This window comes from Oratosquilla oratoria, chromosome 3 (assembly GCF_046742065.1).
Source record: "Oratosquilla oratoria isolate Oo_2021 chromosome 3, ASM4674206v1, whole genome shotgun sequence".
Lineage (NCBI taxonomy): Eukaryota > Metazoa > Arthropoda > Malacostraca > Stomatopoda > Squillidae > Oratosquilla > Oratosquilla oratoria.
In genome coordinates this window covers 88663513-88675110 of record NC_134779.1, presented here as the reverse complement: position 1 = coordinate 88675110, position 11598 = coordinate 88663513, and positions in this window count along the sequence as shown.

Genomic DNA, 11598 nt, shown 5'->3' with positions numbered 1-11598 from the left:
GTACGTATCCCTCCCCCCCCAAAAAAAAAAAAAATAATAAATAAAATAAAATAAAGAAAATAAAAATAAAATAAAATAAAATAAAATAAAAATAAAAGGAAGATTACGCATGTTAGAACTAACATATAATTAACATAAGAACTCTCAAGGCACTTGCCACATCCAAACACACATATCCACACGATATGTGTGTATAATTAACTTACAATACTTGATAATAAACCTCATATGGCACATTAGCCAATAAAAACAACCGTAACCTTAAAAAAAAAGAAAAAAAAACCATATATATATATATATATATATATATATATATATATATATATATATATATATATATATATATATATATATATGAGAGAGAATGTGGGTGGGGAAGCCCACACGAAGATGTGTTGGGAATCGAGTTTATTATCCTAACGTTGCGCCCAACTTGGTATTCTTCATAAACTAAGTTGGTCGCAATGTTTGGTCAATAAACTCTATTACATCTTCGTTTGCCCTTCCCCACCCACATTCTCTCTCATTTGTCTGAAATAATCTTGAATATATATATATATATATGTATATATATATATATATATATATATATATATATATATATATATATATATAAATTTATTTGAGAGCAAGTATGACACAACCTAACGAAATAATAACATTAACTAATATTAAAAAACTTTACATTAAATAACAAATCTTGTATCAATTCACGGCCTATTGCCTATACTAAGTCACACCTGCTCCCAACCTATGAAAATATATAACCTTTTATAAAATATGCAATGTAGGAAGCACTCATGAAATTTATTTGTATTCAACAAAACACTATTTACACTAAAGTCAACATCATCACACCAAAAGGTATACCACCAAATGAGTGCTTCCTACATACCTATTAATATTTATTACATGTAATTATTATCATATGTTTAGCTAGTTAGGGAACCAATTTTAGTGAGCTAGGATGACCTCTTAAAAACACAAACTACAATGCAAGTGGGTCCGCCCCACACTATCTCTCTCACACTTCCTTCACTTTCTAAACTTTACCTTCACCTATCACCCCCCCCCTCTTGCCCCCACACCTTCTCACTTCACTGTCGCCTATTATTATTATTATTCAGGGCAGAGACTTGTTGCCCAACCACCGAAGTGTATAGATCATCGCTGCGGAAAGTTTACTGTATACGAAGCAATTCCTAGTACCCGAGATAATTCTCAATTCTCGAGAACTCGCTCTGCTAGATGTCATGTCCCCTTAACTCTGCTGCAGACAGCCATTGCCCTTGAGGTCTTTAAAACTTGGTCTGTTCTGCAGTAGAGGGGGAAATCCTTCCCGGTCTCGTGTCTCTTCGACACACCCGGCATAGACGCGTGCGTGCTTGGCCAGAGCTCACCAAGGATAGTAGCCGTCCCCCACGACTCCCGCGCCGAACCACTCTCCCATATACCCGTTCGCGGCAAATTCAGTGTAGTCGCCGATACTTCCATTGACTAACAACAACTAACGTTTCCTGCCCCTCGCCCCCGCCTACAATAATCGCCCCACAATCACCACCCCCTTACACGACACGGATCACACAAACAAAACACACAAGAACACGAGCACACTCTAACCCATTGCGCTTAGCGCAATGGGTAGAATCAGGATACGGGACTTACGTCCCACAGGCAAACAACGAACATCAGAACTATGGAACACTCTAGGCCAAAATAACATTTACATTCAAAAACTCATTACACTACACACAGCATTCATACTGATTACTGATGACACGACCACAGAAACACTTTGCAAAAAAAACAACACAAAAACAACCTTCAACAACAACGGCTTCGAAATCTTAGACCCACCTGAACTCAACGCAAACAGAACACTAGTTATTACACAAGTAGACCCCTTCGTCACAGAACACACACAAGAAGAAATTAAAACAGAAATCGAAAGACTGAACACCAACACACACGTCACAGAAGTCATCAAACTACCACGCACTAAGACAGTCCTCAAGATCAAATTCGAATCCACACAAATGGTGAAAGAATGCCTCCTGAAGGGACTTAAAATTTTCTCTCAATCATTCCCCACACACGCACTCAGACAGGAAACATACACATACATCCCCCAATGCACTAATTGCTACTCACTTGAACACACACGCAAACAATGCCCACACCCATCCACATACACAATTTGCTCCAACTGCGCATCTACACAACATAGACAAAACCAATGCACCTGTGCCATAACCAAGTGCCTCCTTTGCGAAGGTGACCACCCAGCTGTGGCAATGCGGTGCCCCAAGAAAAAAGAGAAAGGTAAACAAATCAACAGTCAAACAAACCAACAACCACACACCAACACACAAACCTACGCCACAGCCACACAACAAAAAACCGCCCTCCTCCCTACACCAACAACTACAAACACATCACTTCACCACATGACAACAATTAACACAGCCATCACACTAGCTACACTCATGGACACACAAGAACCAGGTACATTTCAAACCACACTGGACGCAATATACAAAGCCAACGGACTCCCAACAGTCATAATCCCCACACAAGCCATCAACACTACACAACTAGCAAAAGCACTCAGTAACCACTCAAAAACTATCACAACACCAGTCATAACACCCACCAACACACAGACCACAGAACCCATGGAAACAACAGAACAGACACTAAAAAGACCCGCATCAAACACTGAAAACACTAACCCCCCACAGAAACGAACACCAAATCAAAGAAACAGCCTGGGACTTCAACTCGTCACATCAGAAACAGAACAGATACCAACAGAACCCACACACGACACCTTAAAGACACTCATCACCAAACAAAAAATCAAAATAATATACACAGCACCACACAAAGAAAAAGACATCATTGCACAAATAGCCACAGACCAAATAAACCTAACACATTACAACATAGTAAGACTAAACCAAGCCAAATTTAACAAACTCAAACAAGGACACTTTGACCTCCACGACAAGAACACAGAGCACGAACACCACTGGACACACAACGCCGAATAAACAACCACAACAACACACTTCTACCCAACACCATGGAACAAATACACATCATCCAACACAACATAATACAGTGGACATTCAACAGAAGAAACGAACTCTGTAACATATACAACATAACAACACCAGACATCATACTATTAAACTCGATAGACACACCAGACAGACTAAAAATACACAACTACACAGTACACCGACGAAACGACTACAATCAAACACATGCAGGTATAGCAGTAGCAATTAAACACAACATTAAGCACAAAATACTAGACAACTTCCAAGACGAAATACTAGCGCTTCAAATTGACACAAACCAAGGACCAATAATAATAGCAACGTTATACTTACCCCCCAGACGCCCCCTCTTCCCTATAAACGACATACTAAGACTAACCAGAAAAAGACTACCAGTATACATAATAGGAGACATGAACGCTAAACACCCCACACTAGGACACAGCAACGCAAACATCACAGGAACACAAATAGCACAACTAATACAAAGAAGACACATAACACACTTAGGACCAGACTTCCCCACCTACATTACACAAAACGGACAAGGAACACCAGACATAATACTAACAAACAGACACCATCATCTAAACTACAGAATCACACCAGGACACCTAACTACATCAGACCACATCCCAATACACTTAACACTAGCAACAAAACCTATAATAATACCCACACCAGAAAGATATATATTCCACAAAGCAGACTGGACAGGATTCAAGAATACACTAAACACAGAGAGGACAAAATACGACAAACAAAGACAGAGAACAACACGCAACAAACAATACATCGACGACAAACTTAACATATGGTACACCATGATAAAACAAGCCATGGACAAACACATCCCCAAAACAACGCAAAAAACTCTACCACACCCAAGACGATCAGATACACTAAAACTACTACAATGGCAATACCAACAACTACAAACACAAGCACACAATACCGGAATATGGACACCACAAGCAAAACAAGCACTACACGACATTAGAAACCAATTACTAGAAGAAAACGAACAACTATACAACGAACATTGGAACAACGAAATACGAAAAATAAACCTACAATACAATAACAACCAATACTTCTGGACACAAATCAAAAGACTAACAGGAACACCTACTAACACCACCCCTTACATTATACACAACAACCAAAAAATATACAAAGACAAACACAAAGAACACATATTCAGACAACACTGGAAAAACATATTCAGAATCACACCAGCAGAAAACGCAACATTTGACATGGAACACGAAAGAACAATAACAACACGAATCCAAGAAATACAAGACGACATTACACCTATCAACTTAGCTGACATGAGACGACTCGACCCAGACAATACACTCACAAAACCCTTTACACTAGATAACATCAAACACATCATAAAAAACTTCAAAAACAAGGCACCTGGACAATCACAAATAAACAAAATAACATTAACTAACATTCCAGACTCAACACTACAACTACTCACAGAAACATTCAATGAAACATTCAGCATGGGATACTTCCCCGACACCTTCAAAACAGCCACACTAACATTCATACCCAAACACGGAAAAAACCCAACAGACATAAACAACTACAGACCAATATCACTACTCGAAGTCCCAGGAAAAATACTAGAAAAACTCTTACAACGAAGACTACTCAAACACTTATACAACAACAATCTCATAAACGAAAACCAACATGGATTTACAAGAAGACGAGGAACACACACAGCCATAGCCACAATATACGAAACAATTGCCATAAGCCAAAGACACAAACACGGATATAACATAGTATCACGAGACATTACAAAAGCATTTGACAAAATATGGCACACAGGACTCAAACACAAAATACACCAAACACCCCCCCCAGACATACTAACAAGAATACTTTGTAATTACCTAGATAACAGACACGCACAAATACGAATACACCATTATACAGGAAGACCCTTTAACATACACAGTGGAGTCCCCCAAGGAAGCATTCTTTCACCAACACTATTTAACCTCTACACACACGACACCCCCAAACCAACACACGGAATCACACACATACAATTTGCAGACGACCTAACACAAATCATAACATACCCAAGTAAAAAAGGAAAAAAACATGTTAGCACTCAAAACAAGCAGAACAATAGAAACAATAAACACATACGAACAAAAATGGAAAATACAGACAAACACAACAAAATTTCAACTACTCAACATATCAACACAGAAACCAGCAGAAATATGGATAGGAGACACGCATATACACAAACAAAGAAACATAAAGATACTAGGATTAACACTTGGAAACAGAGGCCTACAAACACACACGAACAACAGAAAACTACAAGCTGAAAAAACATTACACACAATAAAACGATTCAGAAACCTAGACACCAAACTACTATTAAGATTATACAAAGTACTCATAAGACCACAACTTGAATATATACCAATCACAACAATCACATTAAAACCAAGTCAACTCCAAAAACTACAAGCAGTACAAAACAAAACACTACGATTCGCCACACACTCCATACCCCCATACCTTAACACAATAGAAGAACTACACATACAACACAAACTCGAACCACTTAACACAAGACTCTACAGACTAGCTTACAGAACATGGAACAAACTCACAATCACAAACCCAGACTTAGTACAAACCAGCGAAAACATAGACACAGAACACGGACACGATCACAATTGGTGGCCTAGAGTGTCTCCCATCATAAACAGCCCCCCCCCCGAACCAAAATACATAATGCAAACATAACAAACACACATAAAATACATATCACCCTTTATCGGCTGAAAGAAACCTGCACAGCGAAGCGAAGCTATAGCGATAATCCCATACCACACTCCTGGTCATATGGCCATTTCCCGAAGGTTGAGTGTGGTTTGAATTTTCCGCCAAAATCATCGGAAATTAAAAATTCCCGGCTCTGTGCAGGCATGCGCATTGTCGACCCCACCTCCCCCTCCCTATCCCCTCCCTTCTTACCCGGCTAGCTCGAGCCGGGCGTCGCGTCACTTAGATCGCGGAAACGGGACGGAGTGGTTAACTCGCTGCCCACATGGGAGCAGGCGGTCCCGTTTCCTGCTGGTTAATCGTCTGTTAGTTTTATCGCTTTCCGCTTGGCTGCTGGTTTGTCCCATTCTTCGACTTTGATTTTATACGAGCACAATCCGTTCCCGTCTTCGAGCCGTCCCTGGTAAACAACCCGGGTCCTCTCGGAGGACAGGGGACGTGTCTTATGGTACGGAGTGTGGCGCCCCCCAGGGTCATCAGGCCTCTCGGCAGCCCCATACCTCTGACCATCATCGGTCCTCTATTGCCTCACGGTTTGTATCAGGCCCTAGGCGTAGACTTTGACCATATACGATCGCAATCCGTCCCCGTCTTCAGGCCGTCCGTGGTAAGAACCCGGGCCTCTCGGAAGACAGGGGGACGTGTCTTATGGTACGGAGTGTGGCGCCCCCCAGGGTCATCAGGCCTCTCGGCAGCGCCATACCTCCGACCATCATCGGTCCTCTATTGCCTCACGGTTTGTTTCAGGCCCTAGGCGTAGACTTTGACCATATACGATCGCAATACGTCCGTCTCCAGGCCGTCCGTGGTAAGAACCCGGGCCTCTTTGAAGACAGGGGGACGTGTCTTATGGTACGGAGTGTGGCGCCCCCCAGGGTCATCGGGCCTCTCGGCAGCGCCATACCTCCGACCATCATCGGTCCTCTATTGCCTCACGGGTTGCATCAGGCCCTAGGCGTAGACTTTGACCATATACGATCGCAATACGTCCCCGTCTCCAGGCCGTCCGTGGTAAGAACCCGGGCCTCTTTGAAGACAGGGGGACGTGTCTTATGGTACGGAGTGTGGCGCCCCCCAGGGTCATCGGGCCTCTCGGCAGCGCCATACCTCCGACCATCATCGGTCCTCTATTGCCTCACGGTTTGTATCAGGCCCTAGGCGTAGACTTTGACCATATACGACCATATACGACCAGGCCGTCCGTGGTAAGAACCCGGGGCCTCTTTGAAGACAGGGGGACGTGTCTTATGGTACGGAGTGTGGCGCCCCCCAGGGTCATCAGGCCTCTCGGCAGCCCCAAACCTCCGGTCATCAATGGTCCTCTAACAGCCTCATAGCTTGCTTCGTCAGGCCCTAGGCGTAGACTTTGACCTTATACGATCGTAATCCGTTCCCCATACGTCTTCGGGTCGTCCGCGGTAAGAACCCGGGCCTCTCGGAAGACAGGGGGACGTGTCCTATGGTACGGAGGGGGTGCCCCCGAGGGTCATCAGGCCTCTCGGCAGCCCCATACATCCGACCAATAATGGTCCTCTAACGCCTTAATGGCTCCCTTTGTGAGGCCCTAGGCGTAGACTTTGACCTTTTCCACTCGTAATCCGTTCCCCATACGTCTTCGAGTCGTCCGTGGTAAGAATCCGGGCCTCTCGGAGGACAAGGGGACGTGTCCTATGATACGGAGGGTGACGCCCCGAGGGTCATCAGGCCTCGGCGGCCCCATACCTTCGACCAATAATGGTCCTTTAACGCCTTATAACTTTCTTTGTCAGGCCCTAGGCGTAGACTTTGACCTTTTCCACTCGTACTCCGTTCCCCATACGTCCTCAAGTCGTCCGTGGTAAGAACCCGGGCCTCTTGGAGGACAAGGGGACGTGTCTTATGATACGGAGGGTGGCTCCCCGAGGATCATCAGGCCTCGGCAGCCCCATACCTCCGAGCTTCAATGGTCTTCTAACGCCTCACGGCACCACCCTCCTTCCAGGTTTCTTATTAAAAAAAAAAAAAAAAAAAAAAAAAAAATCACCACCCAGCCCTTCTCATGAGCCACAGCCAGCCTCTTATCAACTTCACTTGGCTTGAGTTTAAAGATGACTTACCTGATGTTCCACCCCCAAGTAAAACACAAAAGAACTTTAGACTTAGGGAGTCTAGTGTTAGTTAAAATGAGTTTAAATTAGTTCAAAGAAACTACAATCATTTAGTGTAATGAGAAGGGGAAAATCAGTTTTAAATAGTACAGTTTAAGTTGGCGCAAAGTGCTAGGTATTACATAAATAAAATACCTTGACCTTGGAAAAAAAAAAAAAAAACGCAGGTCGAAATGGACATGACTTCTCTTATTCAACTTAAGCTAATATATAGTCATGATGGTCAAGAATTTTACCATGTTGAAATTAATTTCAACGCTCACTGTAACTCAGATCGAAATGACCATGACTTTTCCTATTCAACTTAAGCTAATCTACAGTCATGATGGTCGAGAATTTTACCATGTTAAAATTAATTTCGACGCGCACTGTGACTCAGGTCGAAATGGACATGACTTTTCCTATTCAACTTAAGCTAATCTATAGTCATGATGGTCAAGAACTTTACCATGTTAAAATTAATTTCAACGCTCACTGTGACTCAGGTCGAAATGACCATGACTTTTCCTATTCAACTTGAGCTAATCTACAGTCATGATGGTCGAGAATTTTACCATGTTAAAATTGATTTCGACGCTCACTGTGACTTAGGTCGAAATGACCATGACTTTTCCTATTCAACTTAAGCTAATCTGTAGTCATGATGGTCAAGAATTTTACCATGTTAAATTAATTCAACGCCCACTGTGACTCAGGTCGACATGAACATGACTTTTCCTATTCAACTTAATTTAATCTACAGTCATGATGGTCGAGAATTTTACCATGTTAAAATTAATTTTGACGCTCACTGTGACTTAGGTCGAAATGAACATGACTTTTCGTATTCAACTTAAGCTAATCTGTAGTCATGATGGTCAAGAATTTTACCATGTTAAGCTAATTCAACGCCCACTGTGACTCAGGTCAACATGAACATGACTTTTCCTATTCAACTTAATTTAATCTACAGTCATGATGGTCGAGAATTTTACCATGTTAAAATTAATTTCGATGCTCACTGTGACTTAGGTCGAAATGAACATGACTTTTCCTATTCAACTTAAGCTAATCTGTAGTCATGATGGTCAAGAATTTTACCATGTTAAACTAATTCAACGCCCACTGTGACTCAGGTCAACATGAACATGACTTTTCCTATTCAACTTAATTTAATCTACAGTCATGATGGTCGAGAATTTTACCATGTTAAAATTAATTTCGACGCTCACTGTGACTTAGGTCGAAATGAACATGACTTTTCCTATTCAACTTAATTTAATCTACAGTCATGATGGTCCAGAATTTTACCATGTCAAAATTTATTTCAACGCTCACTGTGACTCAGTGATGTCACGGTATGATAAGATGACGTCATTATGTGATAAATTGACGTCACCATATAGTTCTATGACGTCAATTTGTGTCCCTGTGACGTCACGAGACGATCCTATGGCGCCATGATCAATCCGGTGACGTCACAGTATAATCACATGATGTCACTAGGTATTAAACATATAGAAGTCCGCTTGTGGGTGATGAGACGTCACAAATTGCCATAGCACACTATTGGATGAAGACGCTCGCCACGGGCTTCGAGGACTTCCCGCGGGAAGACTTGGGGTGAGTTGGATACATACCGAGGGTCCAGGCCCGTCTTCGTGGGAGACGCTCAGGGAACGTCTTCACCCAGGACGAAGCCTCTTGACTAACGCCCACGGACGAGGTCGCTCGGAAACGAACTTGGCCTCGCATACTCCCTTTCGGTTTCTCGCTTACCCCGAGGATCTTCACGAAACTAGTGAGAGTGGTAGGCGTACGTTGGACGGAAGCAAGCGTCTCCACACTCATGTTCCTAGACGGCTAGTTGATGCATTTGCCCACCGGGGAGGGTGCATCGGCCGACATCTCAGTGGCTCTGAGTGTGTTGGCGGACGTGGAGTTCGGGGTGGACTGGGACGGGTCTGCCCTTGCTCCCACACAGAGACTTTATTGGCTCGGGATTGAGTGGGACACAGTCAGCGTCCTTCGGGTGCTCCCCTGCGCCAAAAGAGCGTGCTTCTCTCACACGTCCTCCCTCCTTCGGTGGCGGGGGGGGGGGGTGCCTCAACTTCGCGACCCCGGCCCTTCCACTGAGCCGCTTGGGGCGCCGACGGCTGGTATGGGAGGTCGACAGGAGCATACTGCTTCTCCCGCGTGACCTGCCCGGGCCGATACCCTCAGCACTCCACAGGTTGTTGCGTCCCTGGCTTCGGTTGGGGGCCCTACGCCGGTCGCTCTATCCAGGTTTCAAGAGATCTACGTAGTGTAGCAACTACGCCCACAAGTGTTCGAGTCGTTCTCCCTCCGCTACGGCACCCCAGAGGTGGACCTGTTTGCCTCTCCAAACACGACCCAGCTCCCCCTTTACCTCACCTGCATCCAAAGGACACGCACAGGAGGCCCAGACGCCTTCACGGAGGACTGGAACAGCTGGAGGTACGTATTCATTTTCCTCCTCCAGCGACACTAGTCCTCCTGAAGGTGATGCAGACCCTCAGATCCTTCAAGGGTCAGGTCCTCCTGATAGCTCCCTACTGGCCAACCCAGCCGTGGTTCGGGGAGCTAATGAGATGGGGCCCTTCTCCCCTTCTACTGGGGTCAGCCTGCCTAGCCAACAGCCTTACCGCGCCTCTCCAAGCGTCACTCCAACTTGATAATTGGAGTTTCTACGGGGAGCTCTCAGCCAACTCTTCTCTACAGAGGCAGCAGACAAGATGCTCAGAGCTCACCTTCCGTCCTCAGTGCGGCAGTGTGGGTCCTGCTGACGGAGATTCCGGAACTGCCTTCGGAGACGCGCGATGGTGACCATCTCCGCCAGCATGGTCCCGGACTTCCTGACTTGGCTGGCTACCTCCACCAACAGGGCACCGGCGACTATCTTGCCTCACTATACAGCCCTCACTGATCCGCTACGCTTTGGCATGAACATCCTAGTGCCACAGAGGGCGTGAACCCTCCTAATGAAGGGGATCAGCAACTCGAGAGAGCCGAGACATCAACCGGTCCTGGCCTGGTCCTTTCATCGTGTTCTGCAGTACCTGGCGTTCGAAAGGGCCATTATGGAGGAAGAACACTTCCCTCGACGCGTCGCCTTTCTGCTCGCCTTGACTACGGACTACAGGGCTTCACAGCTGGCGGCAATCACCCGCCACCCGTCCGTCTCCAAACTGGAGGAGGACAGCTCGGCCCTAACCCTCTCTCCATCACCAACATTCCTGGCCAGGAACGGCCGAGCGGACGACATGATCGGCCCTCTCAGAATACAATCCTTCCGGGAGGGAGGACGCCCACATCCACTGCGCCCGGTCCGTGCGTTCGAAGACTACGTGGACCACACGGAAGAGATTTCTGAGGATCATCTCTTCTACAACTCGAAATTTAGGATTCCCCTAACCCCGAGGTCCCGGGCGCACCTGCCCTTCCGCTTTTTGGGAGAGAGCCGAACACGCCCACAGCATCAGGGACTTTGTGGCCTCGCTGGAGTTTCTCCGCACCCACTCTGTGGAGCGGGTGCGGGACCTAGGGACTGGACA